Source organism: Manis pentadactyla, chromosome 12 (assembly GCF_030020395.1).
Source record: "Manis pentadactyla isolate mManPen7 chromosome 12, mManPen7.hap1, whole genome shotgun sequence".
Lineage (NCBI taxonomy): Eukaryota > Metazoa > Chordata > Mammalia > Pholidota > Manidae > Manis > Manis pentadactyla.
Window position 1 is genome coordinate 15,556,703 of NC_080030.1, and position 21,210 is coordinate 15,577,912.

Consider the following 21,210-nt stretch of genomic DNA (forward strand, 5'->3'; position numbering starts at 1 on the left):
GCAAACTGACATGTAGAAAGACAAGGGTTATCATCTATCATTGTGTGACCTTGGGGGCTCAGTGCACAGAGCTCATAACCACCCCGATGGGTCCCTGTTCTCTCAATCTCTGAGGACTTGCAGGTATTAATGGAAGAGGAATGGAGAAAAGTGAGTGTGCTTGGGAGAGTCTGGACCCTTCTCCCAGGAGAAAGTGCACTTGTCCTCTGCTCTTCTGACTTCCAAGTTACAGGGGTCTTATAACAATCATACTTTTTCAATAAAAAGGGAACAATACGTCACCTGAATCTGCAACTCCATTGAATTAATCGTGAGATTTAGAGAGACTTTAATCTCTTATCTTAGGAATCTACTATATTTCCTTTTCCTCTGTTGAGATTTATTCCTCCAAGAAGACCTATTTTCTTTTGTGCAGTCCTGGTTTGTGGTATACCTGTTAGAATTGGAGGTGGATTTTTAAAAATTTTAAAATATTTTTGCTGTTTTGAATATTTTGGACTTTCCGGTGAAACAATGCATATTGGAGAAAAGTATTATTCATTGGATGCAAGTCTCTAGATGTGGCGAACATTCAATCACTGGGTGCACACATGGCCTTGAATATGGATGTTAGCACTCATAGGGAGCATCTGAGATTCTCTGCACCAACAAGCCCTGACCTACTATCAGGAATTTCAACTCTGAGCACAAGACCCCAGAGATTCTCTCTTTCTAACAGACACTAACCTTCATGTCACCATCTTCTCAACAAAATTTCCTAGGGAAGAACTGGCACATGGAAGAACTTACTCTTTTAGTATTTCTGCAAGCCCGGCCACGGTGCTCCTGGCCCTGCCATAGGAAGTCCCCCTGGTTTCTCTTATGCAAACAGGTGCTTTCAACTTTGCCAGGAGAAGCCACCGCTAGTTCAGGACCAGTTCCATAAGCCTCTCTAGAGGATTCTGATTAGGCTCATCTGTCTCCAAATATACTTTCTTTAGAAACTTTGTATTTCAACTCTCAAGGTCTTTTCCGATAAGTGATTTTGGCTCATCTAGTGAAATAAAGGTGATGTATGATTTATATTATCGATTACCTTATCTTTGCTGTTCTTCTGCTCAGATTTCTCTGTATGAGGAGCTCAGAGATTGACTTCTCATTAACTGATAGTAAGAAAACTTGAATATTTACCCAATTAGCTTGCAAATGGTCCAAAGTGTTCTCCCTCTGTGTGTATAAATGGCAAAAGAAAATTTAGGAAGCTTACATGACCCAGTTTCAGGAGAATAGAAAACAATTTGAGAAGGAGGTTTGGGTGTCAAGACATTCTACAATGCACAGATAGGAAGAAAAATCTAATATTAAATTTTCATGATATTTAACTGAAGTCATTTCATAATGGGAGGAGCCAATTAGATACGATTTTCATAGTTAGTGAAGTTGTATCAATTTAGTTTCATGGTAAAAGGCAGAGTTCATTCAACCAGTTATGTGACAGCTTCTCAGAAAGCCAGATTGCTACCTCAGAAACTGCGTGAAGCATCTCTAAAGGAAAGGTTGATGTGTATGTGGGTGCCTGGGTGTGCAGCAGGAAACAGAAGGAGCTCAAAGACATATTGGTCTTAATAGAAGAAAAAGAAGCATGTATGAACTGGAATCCTAATGAGGCAGTGACAATGACAGGGAAGATGTTCCCTTTGCTGAGATCATGGTCCTTTGCTATCCTTGAGTAAAAAAAATGAAGATAGAGTGTAATTTTATCATAATGGCTTGGATGACAGCAGTTTACAGCCACAGTTAGAGCCACACAGCCACTGGATACGTACACCACTACTATGACCTCAGTTGTATACCCTTGACAAAGACTTATCATTAACTCACTTTTTTTATTCTGAGCACAATTTGTAACCTTCCAATTGCATCTCACAATGTAGTTTTATTCCCTATGTTCTGATTTATTAGTCACAGTTCAATCAAGAAAAAGAAGAGCCACACTGGTTATTTTAATGAAGGTAATTTAATATAAGTATGGCTAAATAGTTACTGGAAGATGAAAGGCACATAAGAAAAAATGTGGTCACACAGAGTCATCACTGAAGGATGTAGTGACAGCCCCATCGGCTAAGGGGTATAGGGAAGTGGTTGGGCATTAGGGCGTGGTGTCCTTTATTGACCATTATTGAAAGAACCTGAAAAGAAGCCAGGAAAATCAGAGCAGTAGTCTGAAGACTCCAAATCCCACCACAGCATCAAACTTTAAGTATAGAAAAGCAAGTTTGGAGCACAATCAGAATAGTTTTATAAACCTGTATGTAGACATGATCTGCTGCAGAGCTTGGAGGAAGATGTGAAAACATAACACCAGGACTGTTGAGAAAAATCACCTCAGCTGTTGTTAAGGCAAATGCTTTTACATCTTCTACTTTATGAGCTCTGACCACATGATGGTCTTTAGGATGAGACTGTGACCAGTAAATAACCCAAACACAAGTCTTATTTGAATGAAATGTCTGAGAAAATCCAAGAGTCCTGCACCTTGGCTATAACTTTGACCCAACGGTGGTGCTGTTAAAAATGTCCACACTTTTTCCACTCTCCAGTCCAATTAAATCTTAATACTTGGTGGTGGGACTCAGGAAGATGCTTTAAAGTTCATCAGTCGCTTCTAACATATAGGCTCTCCCGTGCAACATGCATCAATAAATTTGACTGAAACCAAAGTTTTATGGAAAATAGACATAGAGTGAAAATGGTTGAGATAAATTGGATATATATTTAGAAAGAGATTGTGAACTTCTGCAGGGTGCCTGGGTCATGGGTGAAAAATGCAGAAGATTCCATAGGTGTAATAGGATTCCACTCAGCAGTGATTTGGGCATACACGGGATCCCAGAGTACTACCTTAATCCCATCAAATATGTGTAAAATATACAATTTTCAGATAAGATAAACCAAAGGAATGAAGAACATGAGCTACAAAAACCATGTGACCAAGCAGGCGTGTTTGACAATTGCAGATGTTTGATTGTACTGTCTTTTCTAATCTCCAGACCAAAGAAAAAAATGATCGAAGTTTAAGATGGGGCTATTCTGTTGAGGAGCTTCGGTATGGCCCCCTTGAGGTCCCTGTTCCTCAGGCTGTAGATGAAGGGGTTCAGCATGGGGGTGACCATAGTGTACAACAATGAGGCCCCTGCACCCTTCATGGGAGCATGTGAGACACTTGAGCTGAGGTACACCCCAAGTCCTGTGCCATAAAACAAGCAAACCACTGACAGGTGAGAGCCACAGGTGGAGAAGGCTTTATATTTCCCACTTGTTGATGGGACTTTCAGAATGGAGGAAACAATTTTGTGGTAAGAGTAAAGGATCCCTGAGATTGGAACACCCCCAAAGATGGCACCAATAAGATAGATGAATATATTATTAGAGGAGATATCATCACATCTCTGCTTGAGGAGTTGTGGAGGGTCACAGAAGAATTGAGGAATTTCCACCTTGGTGCAGAAGGTAAGTTATGACACCATCAGGCAGTGCAGCTGGGAGTCCAAAAGGCTGATCGAAAGAGACAGCAGGACCAGCAGGCTACAGAGGTGGGGGGTTCATGATGGTCACATGGTGCAGGGGGTGACAAACAGCTACAGACCAGTCATAGACTATGACAGTCAGGACTACACTGTCTAAACCTCCAAAAAGTTTTAAAAAAGACAACTGGAACAGGCAGCCCACATAGGAGACAATTCTTCTGTGAGTTTGAATGTCAAAAATCATGTCTGGGACTGTGGTAGAAGTAAAACGGAGGTCAGCCAGGGACAGATGGAGAGAAAGAAGTACATGGGGGTGTGGAGGTGGGGCTCAGAGATGATGGCCAGGGTGAGGAGCAGGTTCCCCTGGATGGTGACCAGGTACATGGAAAGGAACAGCCCGAAGAGGAGGGGCTGCAGCTCTGGATCTTTTGTCAATCCCAGGAGGAGGAATTCCACGACACCTGTTAGATTTTGTGGTTCCGCATAGCAGAGACACCTTATGAAATAAAGATGGAAGCTGATAACAATGGAACCAGTTCCTGGGTACCCAAGAGTCTGTCTATATTTTGAATTCAAATGATTCACAAATAAAGTTTTCACATGTAAGGACCACGCCCCATTAACAAAATCTCTCATTTGTAGCAAACACATTCTTCTTAGAACTCCTTTCTCACTGGTATTTGTTCCAATCCCCTGTTTCTAAGTGTGTCCACTTTGGAAAGATTGGGCCAAAGAAATTAGAGGCACAAGGATATATAGAGATTTAAAAAGTCCATCAGTAGAGCAGGATCTTTAAATATCTCTGCAGCTATTGTTGTCCATTCCTCTGTCAGAGCAAAGTCCTGGGTCCTCGGGATTAAAAGGAGAAACACACACGATGCCCTGGTAGCACAGTGCAGAGGCTCATTCAAACCTGACTTAAGCACAGGGTATAGAATCCCCATAGAACAACCATTATCTTGGAGGAAGTCGCTAGTCCTAAACATACTGATTGGAGGCTTTCTGGAGTAATATATTTCTAAATATGAGCAGGATTAAGAACCCCTCCCTTGAAATAAGCTCAGTTATTAAAAAACTAATAATAACAAGAGAAAAAGAAAAGCACAGGGCTTTCCTAAGCCCCCAGTGTGTGCAAGCTGTATGGACTGCATTGCATTCCTGTGAATGAGAAGGGTAACCCATATATATACATCTTTTTTTACAGGGCCTACTCAGTGCTGGCCACTGTGTACATGCTGGGGAATAAGAAATGAATGAAACCCAGTAGTTTCCCTGTGGGCCTTCTGCTTGGAGTACACCTGGAAGGAGAAAGGAAAGCATTGAATAAGTACGTTGGTTTGTAATTTCAACATTTTATTGAAGCCACTATACCATGAATATGATGATTTCAGCAAGACACAAAAATTTATACTAACAGCACAACTCAGTTTGGACTAGCCACATTTCAAGGGCTCAATAGCCACTGCAAACTAAATTGTGTGAAGACATTAACATGCCTTATGTGCTGTGAATAAAGCCTGGCTACTCAGATCCAAACCTGACTTCTCCCATTTTTCCTCCAGATCATGGTACAGATTAAATAAGGATGTTGTGTTCATTTTGTCAGCTCTACAGCAATGTGTGTACCTGCATCTTAGAAATGATCAGTCGGATGGAAATTGAAGCTCCATGGCACAAAGCTCGGAGCCTGGCACAAGAAACCCTAACTAATGTTTGGTGATAGTGGGGGTACTCTATTATTATCCTAATCGTGCTCATTTGGGAGTGCTCAGTACTGGTTTGCACAAATCTATTTCCTGCTCTGGCTTGGGCAATGCTCATGGGAGCGAGACGTGGTAGTGGAGGAGAGCGGGATCCTGAATGAGGTTCTGAAATCCCCAACAAAAAAGACAATTGCAGGAACCTCATCGACTTCTGAGCTGAAACTTTGCACGTTGGAGCCCTCCCATCTGGCCACCTCAACCTCTCTCTCTGCTTGTCTTCTTGATCAGGAAACAGCTCCCGAAGCCCCTGCCGCACTCACCACCTGCCAGGTGACTCCCTCATCTGCACTGTACCTCAGCTGGGTCATGACTTAGGGGCCCGGATCCAGTGCCCTCTCCTGTGTGGTCAGCGAAGGGGCTGAGGCTCTGTCCTCAGGACTGACAGGAAGACAGACTTGGGCATGAATCCCAGTGTGCAGATGATGAGATATGGATGAGGCATGACCGAGACTGGCACCCAGATAAAGCTGGAGGCGCTGGGTAATTGTTTTCACGTCCTTGACCTTGGGAACTCAATGCACAGAGCTCAGCATTAAGTGAAATTTTTCCCTGTTCTCCCAAACTCTGAGGACATCCTGATCTTAACAGAAGAAAAGGATGACGTGAATGTGTTTATAAGTTTCTAGGCCCTACCTCATCTCAGGAGAAGACTCATGTACATTTCCCATCTGATTCCCAGTTTTAAGGATCTTCACATAATGCAGACTTTTTTTCAGTTTATTTGATGTCTTCCTGAGCTTGATATTTGCAAGTCCATTGTATTAATAGTGTAAACTAGGGGTAATTAGAACTTCCATAACAAAATCAACAGCTTTCTGTCTCCTGACCTAAGATCTGTCTCTAAGAGAAACTACTTCCCTTTCTTAGGGTTTTTTTCCTTTTATTTAAAGGACTGCCCAAGGTCTAATTTTTACCTTACACTGATGTATATTGGCATATTAGAAAACTACTGACTTTTATACATTGACTCATAACTCCCTACTCCTCTTGAATAACACAGAGTGTTGAACAGGACTGCCGTTAGGAGGACCGCTAGGCTGGAGATGCCTCCAGGTCTGCCTGGCTGAGGACCGGTTTCCCCGTCCCCCACGTGGGTGCTGGGAGGATGCAGGTGCTGTGCGCTGCTGTCCTGGGACCTTCCTCAGTGTCGGACCCGTGGGTCTGTCATAGGGAAGCTCCCACATGGCAGATGGTTTCCGTCAGAGCACGCAGAGAGGTGAGAGAAACAAGGGCCTGGAAGACGAAAGCCAGTCTGTTTTGTGCCCTAATCTGGGAAATGACACCCCATCAGTTCTGCAATGTTGTGCTTGTTGGAAGCCAGTCAGCAGGCCCAGGATACACCTGAGGGGATGGTCTCCACAAAGGTGTGAATGCAAGGGGTGTAGGCCCAGGAATCATAGTGGAATCTGCCTCATCCTCCATCAGAGCACTGGGCTCTAGGCACCAGAAGATGCTGGGGCTATCTCCCTGCTTCCCATGGTAACCCCAAATCCGTCACACCGCGCTGCTCTCAGAGAAATTTCCTGAAGTGTAACTGGCAGCTGGGTAGAAATTGCCTCTGACTTGGTATTTCTGCAGATATCAAGTTCCTTGTGGACACGCAGCCAGAAAAAGCCAGTGTGGTTTCTCTTCTGTCAACAGCGCCCCTCCACTAACATCACATCAAATTGCAGCTGTTCTGGCCCACATTCAGCAAATGTCCCTAATAGCTTCCAATTTCTGTCCATTCAGAAGTGTTTATTTGTCCAGAATATATTTTCTTTAAATTACTTTGGGTGGACAGAACCTAAAGTTTAAATGAATGTTCTTTTGCCCGTTTGGTTTTTCTCGAGTTGAAAAAGTGGGTTTGGTGGTAGTGATGGACCTTTTCAAGCTGCCGCATCCCACCCCTGCAGCCCTCCTGCTCCACAGGACTCTGGGTGAGGAATCTGGGGATTCATTTGTCATTAACTGATACAAACAAAATTTGACAAAACCTTGATGGTGAAGTAGGAGACCCCAGCCTTATCCCACCAACAAACATAGGCAAATAGACAGCTATCCATGAGCACAACAGCTCTGGGACAGCTCGGGAGTCACTTAGGAAATTCCAGTGACACATCAGCACAAAACACCTGGGAATAACCAGAATAGTGACACAAAAGGAAAGCAAGAACAGCTTCATTTGTCTGCATCATCCCTGGTTAAAAAGGCAGCATTACTTTCCCTCATACAAGTATACTTTGTGTATCATTTAGGTTTTCATAAATGGATGCGCAAATATAGAAATCTTGTAACGCAGTCATTTTTACTGGGTGTCTTCCCACTGATGGCTACGGCCTCATCACTGGTCAGGAGCATTCCTTTCATTCATATCAAAGTTCCTTATCAATGTAGTTGGTAAGTGATGTTATCTAGAGGGAAAAGTCACGGTAAACCAAATTAGTCTTTGGATGGGTTTTCAGAGATCCAAGACCATTACCAAAAAGCCGTGTGTGACACTTCTGAGGATAGGAGGATGCATTTTTTTTTTGTAGATAATTATTTTTTATTGAAGGGTACTTGACACATGGTATTACATTACATTAGTTTCAGGTGTACAACATAGTGATTCAACATTTATATACATGACAATTCTAGGTACCAGCTATCACCATACCAAGCTGTTACAATATCTTGACTATATTCATTACATCCCGGTTACTTATTATTTTACCATTGGAAGTGTGTACTTTTTTTTTTTTTTGTGAGGGCATCTCTCATATTTATTGATCTAATGGTTGTTAACAACAATAAAATTCTGTATAGGGGAGTCAATGCTCAATGCACAATCACTAAACCACCCCAAGTATAATTTCCGTCAGTATCCAATCTTTTGAGGCATAACAAACAAGTTCTTACATGTAGAACAAATTCTTACATAGTGAATAAGTTCTTACATGGTGAACAGTACAAGGGCAGCCATCACAGAAACCTTCAGTTTTGCTCAAGCATTATGAACTATAAACAGTCAGTTCAAATATGAATACTCATTTGATTTTTATACTTGATTTATATGTGGATACCACATTTCTCTCTTTATTATTATTATTTTTAATAAAATGCTGAAGTGGTAGGTAGATACAAGATAAAGGTAGAAAACATAGTTTAGTGTTGTAAGAGAGCAAATGTAGATGATCAGGTGTGTGCCTGTAGACTATGTGTTAATCCAAGCTAGACAAGGGCAATAAAACATGCACATATGCAGAAGATTTCTCTCAGAATGGGGGTGTGAGGTTCTAAGCCTCACCTCTGTTGATCCCCAATTTCTCACCTGATGACCCCCCTGCGACTGTGCCTGTCTTAGGTTGTTCCTCCCTTGAGGAATCTTACCCGTCTCTGGCTAACCAGTCATCTTCCGGGGCCATACAGGGAAATGTAAAGTTGGTAAGTGAGAGAGAAGCCTTATTGTTTGAAATGGTTAGCTTTTTATTTCTTTGCATATTTATGCCCTGTAGCTTCTATGCCCAACGTTTGTCTTGAGGTATCTTTACCACTTGGAAGAATTATGATACTCGGTAAATTTGATATGAGGCACGAATTCTATTTAAGGGTTGTAATTAGGAAGGAAGAAGAAAAGCTATAGAAGTAGCAGGTGGCAGAAAACATGGGAAGATTGATTATTTCTTTGACATATCTTCTTGTAGAGTAACTTCAGCATGTATAGGTTTTAAGCTACTACTTAAATTGCACACACACATTAACATAATAGGAGTACAGTTACATAACCAAAGCATACCTGTAATTACCAGCCATCTCCAGTGAAACCAAGAAAACCAGTTAGGCACCTTAGGCATTTGTGAAAACTTATCTATGATATGGTGGATATTGTTCAACTGAACTTGAACAGTCTGAGAGAAATCAGACAAATTAAAACAACCCATTCCTGGGGAATGTTCACATCCCTTATGTTCTTTTAACAGTAAATAGTCTGTAGTTGTAAGATTTTAGGAGGATACATATTTTGATGAACAAAAATGTTGCCAAAAGACGGATTCGTCATGACCAAAGACAGGGAACCATGGCAACCAAGTAAATACCAAACAGGTTGTCACTAATGAAAGAAAGGAGACCCCTTTTGCAGACAACATGGACCTTTCCTGTGCAGGATAAGGGACTGGAACACAAAGTACAACTTCTTCATGATGAAATTTGTGACTTAATTATCCTTGACACATCCTTAATTATCAGAACCACATGTAAACTTGGAATATGACATCAGTATTTGACTCGCAGTTGTGCAGTCTTTACAGAGACGTTTATTTAAAACCACTTTCATTTTATGAGCTTATTTTGCAATATTCCAATTGCACTCAACTCATATCTTTCTCCTCATGTTATGATTTGCCATTCAGGAGTCAGGCCATAAGAAAAGAAACAAAAGCCAATTATTTTAATAGCAGTAACTGTGTCTAAGGTGCTGGTCAAATGGCTACCGAAGGACAAAGACAAAAATGGAGCAACATGGTCACAGATGGAAGCCGAGAAACACCAAGGGCTTAGGGAGGTACAGCAAGTAGTGGACTTAACTTTAGAGTGTAGTGAAATTGCTTATCACTATTGGAAGTATGCAGCAAGAAAGCCAGATGGAAAATAGAGCAGTGATTTCAAGAGACTCATCCTAGCATCACAAGATAATGACAGAGGGTGAGTTTGTAGCAGAAAGACAATAATTTAATAACCAACACAAACGAAAAATCACAGTGCTGATGGACAATGTATTTGAGGACAATATTGGAAGAAAATGACATTACCTGGAGCTACAATAAACTCCTTCATAATTTAGTCCTTTAAGGTTGATCTCTTCAGGAACTCACAATTTAATGATCTTGGGTGTTTTTAAAACTATCCTCATTCTTAGGCCCACACTAGTCCAACTGAATCAAAAGGAGCACAAAAATTCTCAATCACAATATAAGTGGTCACAGGGATAGTAGTGCAGCATGGAAAATATAGTCAGTGATTCTGCAACATCTTCCAATGTTGGCAGATAATAACTGCACTAGTGGGCGTGAGGATATAATTATATGGGTAACTGTTGTACTACTGTGTTGTGTAGTTGCAACCAATATGAGATGATGTATCAATGATAAGTAAACAAAAAATAAATTTAAAAAATAATCTCTGAGAATGAGACCCAGCCATCAGTATTTACATGACTCCCCAGGGGATGCCAATAAAATTCATGGTTGAGGACCAGGAAGCTGCATCCTCAGACAAAACATAAATGAATACATTTCACAGATGAAAAATTTGGATGGAAAATACATGAGCAAATGTGGGAAAGGATGTAAATTTCAAGCATATAAAAAGAGGTTATTTCACCTGGATAGCAGGTTTTTGAGAAGAGTCTCTCATTCATTCATTCTGGTGACCAGGGATCCCAAAATATTAACCAATACAATTAAAGACAAATTAAAAGAACTAACACTCATCTATAAAACATAGACAGGAATGAAAGCCATGACAATGGAAAATACATGACCCAGGAGGAGAATTCACTGGTATATATGTTTGGCTTCGCTGATTATTTCAACCTACGTTCCAAAAAGGACTATACCTACTGAGATGAGCCTGTTTTGTGAGGAACCTCCACATGGAGCTTTGGGTGTCCCTGTTCCTCACGCCCAGATGAAGGGGTTCACCATGGAGAAGACCACCGGATGTATCCACAAGGCAACCTCACCCTTCCTGGGAGAAGGTGACAACGCTGATCCAAGACAATCCAACATCTGGTCCACAAAGTAAACAAACAATTGACAGGGGAGAGCCACAGGTGGAGAAGTCTTTGTACTTCCCACCTGCTGAGGGGATGCTCTGAATGGACTGAGAAAACTTATAAAAGAGAACAGGATCCATGAAATAGGGAGACACCCAGAGACGGCACCAAAGAAATACATGACTATGTTATTGGTGCAGGTGTCAGAACAGGTGAGGTTGAGGAATCGAGAAGGGGCACAGAAGAAATGAGGAATTTCCACATCCTTGAACCAGGTGGGTTTTCACATCCTCAAAGTATGCAGCTGGGAGAATAGAGGCTGATGAAAAAAACCCTTCAGCTAAGCCACAGAGGCTTGTGTTCATATGTGCAGGTAGTGCAGGGGGTGGCAGATTGCCGTTCACAGATCATAGGCCATCATGGTCAGGAGCATACCATCCATACATCCAAGAATAACAATATAGACATCTGAGTCAGGCAGCCCACCTAGGAGATGACTATGCTGTGAGTTTTGATATCCGCTGTCATCTTGGGTATCATGGTGGAGGTGAAACTGATGTCAGCCAAGTATAAGTTGAAAAAGAAGAAACGAATGGGAGTGTGGAGTTGAGGGTAGAGATGACAGCCAGGAAATAAGCATGTTCCCAAGCTTTGTGACCAGGTACATGGACAGGAACAGCCCTAAGAGCATGGGCTGCAGTTCCAGGTTTTACAAGAGATGCAGAAGGAGGAATTCTGAGACATGTGTTAAGTTTTGTGATCTGGTGTAGCTTTGATGATTTTTGAAATACAGTGGGGTGTGTTCAATAACAGGAAACATTGTAGTAAAAATGCACCTATTACTGTGTCTATATGTTGGTTTCATGCAGTTGCCAACCAATATAAAAGCCTGGAGCCATACACCCGAGTGACTTGCAATATTTAACAGTGAGATGAATCATATCTGCCTCGAACACTTTCCTCATTGGCTTCTTTATTTACATTTCTACACACATGAAATTTAGAGAATACTCAACTGAAGAGGATCAGGGGAACTAGAACACTGAGATAACAAATCGATGATCACAGTGAAAACACATCCTGCTTATTTAAGAAAAAATATACAGTAAGAACTATTCTTCACCCATTAAGAAAAAAAAGTTATTCAAACTTAAAGAACTTAAGAAGCAGTTATATATAACTTACTTTATTCAAATACAATGCTAGATATTACCTGCATTTAGAATATTTATAAGCATTTCCATTTTCTCACATTTAATGGGCAGGCATGAAGACAGGAGTTAGGGGTCAACTGGAGCATCTCGGATACGGCACACCAGACAGACTACAGCATCTAGAGAGACTCAGGTTGTGTCTCAAATTCACTGCACAACAAAATTTCCTTGGAGACAACCTGCCAAATAGGTAGAATTTCCTCTGCATTGGGTACTTCTGCAGACCCCACTATACTACTTCAGGACATGCTGGCTCAAGTTGAATCCCTGGTTTCTGTTACAGCAGGTGGGCCCTCCATCATCAGGCCAATCTGCAGTGATTGCATGGCCACATTTAACAAATGTCCCCAGGGGCTCTGATTTCTGCTAACCAGAGAGGAATCAATATACTCGAGAATGCGTTGTCTTCAGGTTTCTTCGTGTTTTCAACTAATGAGAATATAATAAAATGTGGGTTTTGGTTTATCTGTTTTTTCCCATTGTTTATCAAAGTGGGATATATGTGGATAGCAGGCACTTGTAACTTTCTAAATCCATTCCATGTAGCCTTCCTGACCCTGACACCTCTCTGCTGAGGAACGTGGAGATCCATTTGTCATTAAATGGTCGGATGAAAATGTGAATGTGTACCCATTATATACATCATGTACAAAGCCAGATTATATACAATCATCAGATTGGACATGGAGAGAAGGATGCTATTTTTCCTGTGTGTGGATAAATGACAGAGGGTATCTTTATGGGTTAGCACATGGCAGGTATGCAGAGGTGGGCATGAGGAGAGACTGGGTGGGAGATGTTTAGAATGATTAGTCCAGAGAAAAATGTATTATTAAACTGAACTTATTTTGTAGTAGACTACAGGAACAAACTGAATTCGCAGGACATGGACTATGAAAACCAAAGTTAGTTATGCTTGTGCAGTAAAATGTGATATATTCTCTTTGTTCTCGTCCCAATTTCCAATTCCCCTGCCAACGTGAGTGTCCTTGGCCAAATGGCAAGTGAGCATAAGTGGGCTGGGAAGGGAAGACGGTGAAAGTTTGAGCCTTTTAAAGTATTTGGGCAATAATAAAACTGATATGAAACTGAAGTCATCACACATTGGGAAGAGGGGATCAGATATTAGACTCATCACCAAAGATGAGTGTACAGGACATAGTGTACAAATAATAAAGATACTTATGTTCATGTAGTAAAATCCATAAATTACTTTGTGTTTTTCCCAGTTCCTCATTAAGCAATGTGTATCTTTGAAGGAAACAGGAATATTCTCACATTTGGTGTGTGGTGTGTAATTCAGAAATTACTGTCCTCATATTTATATCCCTTTATTGTACGTGGAAGTTATCAAAGCCCACCTTTTATTCTGTGGCTTAACTTTGATGTTTCTATTAAGGAAAAACAGATCCCATTTGAGGGTCCTGGTAATAAACACAGATAGACCATGCATTTCTTAGAAAGGCCTATGAAGGCAAGGGATTTGGAGAATTAGAAAAAAAATATGAAATGAGGTCAAATTGTTTCCACTTTTTCTTATGATAAGAAGAATGATTTATTCAGTGTTGTAGAGAGTAGCTTACTGTGCTATTTTTAATATATGATAAATGATAGTCAGTCCCTGCTCTTGACCTGGCAATGGCCTCATCATGTACACATAAAATGTAATGGCCAGGTAGGCACTCGAGATAAAGTATTCATGGTGTTCCAATAATTTATTTAAAGTATGTTGGACTCAGAATAGATGATAAGAATTGTATTGATATTTACAGTTTTCTTACCATGTACACATATGATCTGTTAAATCCAAGATGTCTTTAAGCATTCTGCCATGCGAAGAGCTTAAATGATGTTAAGGGATAACTTGAGCTTTTAGGACATAGTGAGTTTTTTAATTTATTTTTCATTAAAGTACACTTAATATACTATTATGTTGGTTTCAAATATACAACATAGTGATATGATAGTTACCTACATTACTAAAAAATCACCCACTAGTGTAATTACTCTTCGTCAACATAGAAAGATATTACAGAACCTTTGACTGTATTCTCTTAAGGCATCGCGATTTTACTGACCACTTTTGAAAGTACCTAAGATGAATCAAGATGGCAAATACAGCAGTGATTTCAAGAGCCTCACCCCAGCACCAGAAAGCAAAGTAAAGAATGTGAGTTTTTTGCAGAGACCGTAGATTCATAACCAGAACCTATTTCCAGCTGTATGGATTAAATAGAAGATAGTTGAAAATCATTATCAGGAATAATGGGAAAAATACATTGTTACTTAGTCCCTTCATGTCTTCCCCCTGAGAGCTCTGATCTCATTCAGTTCTTCAGCGTTTGTCCCTGGGCAGTTGGGACACTGCTTGGTATCCTAAGGCATCCAAGCCACCGTTGCAGAAACAATCAGAATTACATCAATCAGTAGGTCTCAATGTCGGTTCCACACTGGAACCATCTGGATGCATTTAAAACTCCTCATGCTCAGACCACACTCCACTCCAAAGAAATCAGGAACCTCTGGTGGCGAGACTCAGCTACCAGTATCGAGAAGTTTCCCAAATAATTCCAGTAAGAACCAAGGCTGAAACAAGCAAATGCATCTTCACACATAACCTACATACCGAGATTTATGAAGGAGCAACATGTATGGCGAATATACAAGAGCTGCTGGACAGGCGCAGACTTTAAACTTATGAAAAGTCAGTCGTTCATCTTCCCAAGATGCTTGGATCACCAGTGAAAATCCACAGAAGTACCCATGAAAATAATGGGATTTCATCACCCAGGAATTTTGAAACAACCCCAGTCCCATTAAAGATGTACCAATGGAAGCAATGTTCAGATTTTAAGCAAGATGAGGTGGAAACCACATGCTCTGCCAGAATGATGTGATGAGTGAGAAATAACTGGCAGGTGTAAGTGTTTGGCTTTCTGCATTTTCCAATGCATGTTCCAAATTATTGGCATGAGGGCTGAGATTAGACTCTTTTGCTGAAGAGCTTCTGCATAGCCACCTTGATATCCGTGTTCCTCAGGGTGTAGATGAAGGGGTTCAGCATGGGGGTGACCACAGTGTACACCACCGAGGCCACCGCATCGTTCCTGGGAGAAAGTGAGACAGCCCAACTGAGGTACACCCCAAGACCAGTGCCATAAAATAAGCACACGACTGACAGGTGAGAGCCTCAGGTGGAGAAGGCTTTGTGCTTCCCACCTGCTGAGGGGTCTCTCAGAATGGAGGAGACAATTTTGCAGTAAGAGAACAGGATCCCGGAGATAGGGAGATACCCGGAGATGGCACCAACAAGATACATGACTATGTTATTGGTGGAGGTGTCAGCACAGGCAAGTTTGAGGAGTTGAGAAGGGTCACAGAAGAAATTAGCAATTTCCACATCCTTGAAATAGGTGAGCCTGGAGACAATCGAAATGTGCATCTGGGAGACCAGAAGGCTGGTGAAAAATGATGCCGACATCAACAAGCCACAGAGGCAGGGATTCATGATGGCTGTGTAGTGCAGGGGGTGTCAGATGGCCACCAGCCAGTCATAGGCCATCACGGCCAAGAGAAGACTGTCCAAACATCCAAAAAACATAAAAAAAGACATCTGCGTCAGGCAGCCTGCATAGGACATGACTCCGCTGTGAGTTCAAATGTCCACTATCATATTGGGGATTGTGGTGGAGGTGAAACTGAGGTCAGACAAGGACAGGTTGCAGAGGAAGAAGTACATGGGGGTGTGGAGGTGGGGGTCAGAGCCAAGAGCCAGGATGATGAGCAGGGTCCCAAGCATGGTGACCAGGTACATGGACAGGAACAGCCCGAAGAGCACAGGCTGCCATTCCCGATCATCTGAGAGGCCCAGGAGGAGGAATTCTGAGACACGTGTTAGGTTTTGTGGTTCTGTGGATCTCGGACACCTTTTGAAAAAGAAAAGAGTGTTGGAAAAAAAGAAGCAGGTAAGTGGGTACCTGGGCCTGTGTCCATGGTTTGGGTGCCAGCAGTTCACAAGTAAATTGTCCACATGCCGGGTCACATTCTCCTTTCCCTTCAGCACTATTGCTCAGTGTCTGAAATACAGTTTTTCTAGCCCTGTTTCCTTACAGGTTTCTGAGCTTATTAACCCCTTTTATACACACTTACATTAGAGAAACTGAGATATAGAATATCAGAAGAAAAGAGGACATTTAGGGATAAATGAGCAATCCATGAGAATACCATAAAAGCACAAGCCTGCTTTTTCAAGGAAACACATTGAATAAGAAGTGTTCTTCCCCCTCAAGGATAAAGAATCATTCTAGTTAAAGGATGTTTTCATTAAAGAAGCAGGCTTCTGTCATTCAAATACAGTGGAACTATATTATCTGCATTCTCAATTAAAGTAACATGTTTGTAATAAGAAGGTGTTTATTCAATGTACCAATTATCCTCACGAATTGTCATTAGTCTTTGGTTTCCTGGCATAGACACAAACCAGTACCATTTCACTGCACCTCTTGTCCTGAGGGGCACCCCTGAAATACAGAGAAAAGCAGGAAAGAAGCAGTGTATGCAATCCGTAAGTACTATGTTGTGTTTCTGTGAACCAAGGAAGGATTTATTCAGTATTTAACTTTTTGTTATTGTTGTTGCCAGCGCTGTTCCAAAGATGATGTAAGCTCTGGGGAATCAGAAATGAATGTGACTCAGTCACTTCCCTCCAAGTACTCAGAATCCAGTTGTCCAGGGAAAAAAAGAATATGTTTTGTCAGATGTCCATTGAAAATGAAGCCACCCATCCGATCTCAATACTTTGGATGAATGCAATAAAGATTAGTGTATTCACTATTAAGAATAATAATCCCTATATTTTTTACCTGTTGTATGCATCCATCACATATTTAACCACATAGGTACTATTCATCATCTATTTAGTCCTTGCTCAATGGTATCAACTAGGAATCAACTGAGAAGATAATGCGCAGACTCAGTGATAACAAGAACTTGCTTCATGTAAGCAGTTAATAAGCATGGCAGATGGGACTTAAAATTATATAACAGAGGTGCATGCAGTTAACTTCTTAACTGTGTTAAAATTTAGAAAGATTAAACCAGAGGTTCACAGCTGTTAACCAGTAACCCACTTATGGGCATCTTCCCATAGGTTCTGGTTTCCTGAGTGCCAAGGGAACTGGAAAAATTGATATTCTGTTTCCCTTTGACATGGTGGAGGGCTAACTGAGAGAACAGAGGAGGAAGTGGACAGCCTAGGCAAAATCCAGGAGCAGGGGCATGAGAGAGATATGCCCTAAATTCATGAGCCAGCTCTTACTGCAATCCCGCCTGGCCATCTCAGTGATCTTTCCTATACTATATGCAGCAAGTGCCACCTTCTCCACCCACAGAGGCCTGCCAGTGACCTCCAAAGACAAGAGCACGGTGGGCAGAGGGCGTCTGTGTGGAGTAAGCAGAGAAGTGAAATGGCGTGTTTCATTGGCAAGGGATGGCCACTGGCTGGGCACCCTGCGTCTCCAGCTTGACTTTGACTCCAGCCCGGCTTCATCCGGTTCTTTCTCATGATCAGGAACAGTTACACTGACAGTCTGTCGTCCCTTCATCCTCTCTGGAAGAATAATATCAGGGCGCACATACCTTAGGGGTGACTACACAGATAACACAGAGCCCTCAATTCACAGCCTGGCCCTTGGGAATCTACTCAAGAGCCACAGTGTCACGTCTATACTCAACCAGCCTCATTCTACTTTGTCATCACCCTCATGATCACAATGGGATCCTTAAGGAACAGAGGGACTGATTTCTCAGTGTGGTGAGAGAGATGCCTGTAAGGGCTGGGAGCAGTGTGGGAGTGAGGCAGGACACTGAATGCAAGCTGATGCCCAGAAGCAGAAACGAGGACATACACTTCATGACTGTCTGCACTGACGCTGCATACTGGCACCCTTCCATCTGGCCACTCCAGCTGACTGCTTCTCCTGATGACTCGTAGATGTTTCCCCATCCCCCCTGTAGCCAGTACCCCAGCGGCACTCACTGGACAGAACAGCCTCTGTGCTGGGACATGACAAAGGAGAGATGAACCAGGGCCCTTCTGGTGCCTGGGGGATGCTGGCGGCTGGTGCTCTGTTCTCAGGACTGGCAGGGACCCCTTGATTCAGACAGTGACTCTGAGGAGAGAAGTCACACATGCAGACCTGTCCTGGGACCAGCAACCTGAAAGGTTATTTACAGCTGTGTGGGTTTGCAGGCTCAATGCTCGGAGCTCACAATTAGCCAAATGAGTCCGTGTGTTCCCTATTTCTGAGGATATGTTAGTTGTAATGGAACAGAGTCATAGGAAAAGTAGGTGTCCTTTGCAGGGTCTGAGACTTCTACATTTTGAGAGGAATCTCACCTGTACTCCTCTTCTTTTCTTTATTAAAAAATACTTGATATACAATGTATCACATTGGTTTCAGGTGTACAGCAGCACATTGACAATTATATGCATTACTAAGTGGTCACCATGAGAAGTGTAGCTACCGTCTTTAAACAAAGACATAACAATATTGTTAACTGTATTCCATATGCTGTACTTTTTATCCCTTGACTTTTTTATTTTATAACTGAAAGTTTGTACCTTTTTATCCCTTTAAACTGTTTTGACTGTCCTCTTACCAACTGCCCCCATGACAATCACCAGATTGTTCTCTGTATTTATAGAGTCCGTTTCTGTGTTATTTGTTAATTTGTTCTAGTTTTTAGATTCCAAAGATAAGTGAAATCATATGGCATTTGTCTGTCAGTGTCTGAATTATTTCATGTAGCATAATACTCTCTAGGTTTACATGTGTTGTTGCATTGCAAGATTTCATTCATTCTCATGGTTGAGTAATATTCCATTGTGTACATGTAGTACCACATCTTCTTTAGCCATTCATCTATCAATGGACACCTATGTTGCTTCCATGTTTTACCTATTCTAAGTGATGCCGTGGTAAACATAAGAATGCATGTACCTTTTTGAATTGGTGATTTTGTTTTCTTTGGATAAACTCCCATAAGTAGAAATGACTGGGGCATATGTTATTTCTATTTTTAGTTTTTTGAGAAATATCCAAACTGCTTTTCATAGTGGCTGAACCAAGTTACATATTCCTCTTTCTGGTTCTCTTGCCTGGGAATTCAGCCTTGGCAGGTTCCCTAGGAACTCAGCAAGACCGAGAAATGACAATGGAACATTCTTGGGATAAAAGCATTTATTACTCAGCTTTATTCTCCTGGCAATAGTTTGAGAATCTTCATCCAACAGTGTGCACGTCTGCAATGCTTCTCCACCTCTGTATCTTCCCAGGGCACCGGGCAGACCTCTTTCTATGGTGACTCAGTCAGTATGACTTATTGCCTACAGGTGTGGAAGCAGTAGCTAAGCAGTAGGTCAAGTATATCATAAGTAGTTTAGGTTCAAGTGAGGACTGGCCATAGGAACTTTAATTTCCCCTACACTGACTTTTAAGTTTCATAATTCTTAATAAAATATTAAGACCTATTTGTTAACATACAGTAACTTGTGAGTTTATCATCATCAAATGCATTCAAAGTACAAAGTAATTTAAGGGGAATTTGGTCTTGATGTAGAGTATCAAGAATCTAATAGGAGTGATCACTGGAAGATGGCAGCATGAGTAGTTCAGAGGAAATCTCCTCCCCAAAACATATATATTTATGAAAATACAATAAATAGAACTATTCCTGAAAGAGACACCAGTGGATGCAGTACAACTGACAGGATACATCTACATCTATGAGAACTCAACATCACACGAAGGGGGTAAGATACAAGCAGCGGCCAGGCAGGACCCGAACACTCCCCCACCCCAAAAGCCAATGGGAATAAAGGAGTCAGAATGGGGAAGGAGTGAAAGCCCAGGACTGCTAAACAACCAGTTCTAGGAATCCGCACCCTGAACGCAGACACAAGGTGCATGGAGTGCTGAATATTAGAGAAACGGAAAAGCAAAACCTGTGGGCAGGTCCCCGCAACCAGCAACCCTGAGACAAAAGAAAAGCAAGTGCATTCTGCAAGTCTTAAAGAGACAGGGACCCCATAGCTGGACGAAATTGTACCAGTACACTTAGCCAGCAGCTGGGAATAAAGGGGAAACTTAGGTGCCCTAAACCCCGGGGAGGTAGTACAACTCTGAAGCCCTTCGTGGCATTAAGCAGCCTGCCAGTCATTCCTCCAACTGGCACAGACCCCAAAACACCAGCCCAGTAGCAGGAGAGTGGCTGCGTGTGCCCGGGTTGGAGGAGCCGTAAGGGACTGGGAGCAGATCCATGCGCCAACAGAGCCAGATGAGACCAGGAGAGGCTTGTGTGAGCCTGCAGCAGCATGAGCGAACAGCCCAGGCTTGGCGAGCATGCACTGGCAGCAGTGAAGCCAGAGGAGCCCAGTAGAGGCCCGTGCGGAAGAGCCCAGTGTGCACCTGCAGTGGAGCCAGAGGGAGCAGCTGCGAACGCAGCAGCCGACTGGAATCCCAGCCCAACGCGCAGCCGCCCGGGGCAGACCCAAAGGCCACTGCTGCAACACAGCTTCCTGGCAGGGGTGCTTCTAGCATGGAGGAGCGCACCTGGCATGCCTGCCACTCCCCGCAGGCCTCCGCACTGCTCTGATGGAGACCACACACAAAGCAGCTTAGGGGACTAACCTGGTGGCTGCTCCAGGAGTGTGGGTTACTGTCACAGGCAGTGGAGAAGGGAAAGGCATCCAGCAAGCAGGAAAGGACTTTCTTCTCCCAGCTGACACACCTGTAACCTGCCTACAGCCACTGCTATCACCATGAAAAGCCAAAAAAATTTAGTCCAGTCCAAGGTAGTTCAAAAAACATCTGAGAAAATATCTGCAGAGGCAGACCTAACCAGTCTCCCTGAAAAAGAATTCAAAATAAAAATCACAAACATGCTGACAGAGCTGCAGAGATATATGCAAGAGCTAACAGATGAAGTCT

At 42.3% G+C, this 21,210-nt stretch overlaps 2 pseudogenes; both read right to left on the bottom strand.

Annotated features, from left to right (window-relative positions):
* Positions 1 to 3,053: 3,053 nt before the first annotated feature.
* On the bottom strand, positions 3,054 to 5,577 carry LOC118921039 (olfactory receptor 7E24-like; annotated as a pseudogene).
* Positions 5,578 to 15,203: 9,626 nt separating this feature from the next.
* Positions 15,204 to 18,286, bottom strand: LOC118920885 (olfactory receptor 18-like; annotated as a pseudogene).
* Between the last annotated feature and the right edge of the window lie 2,924 nt (positions 18,287 to 21,210).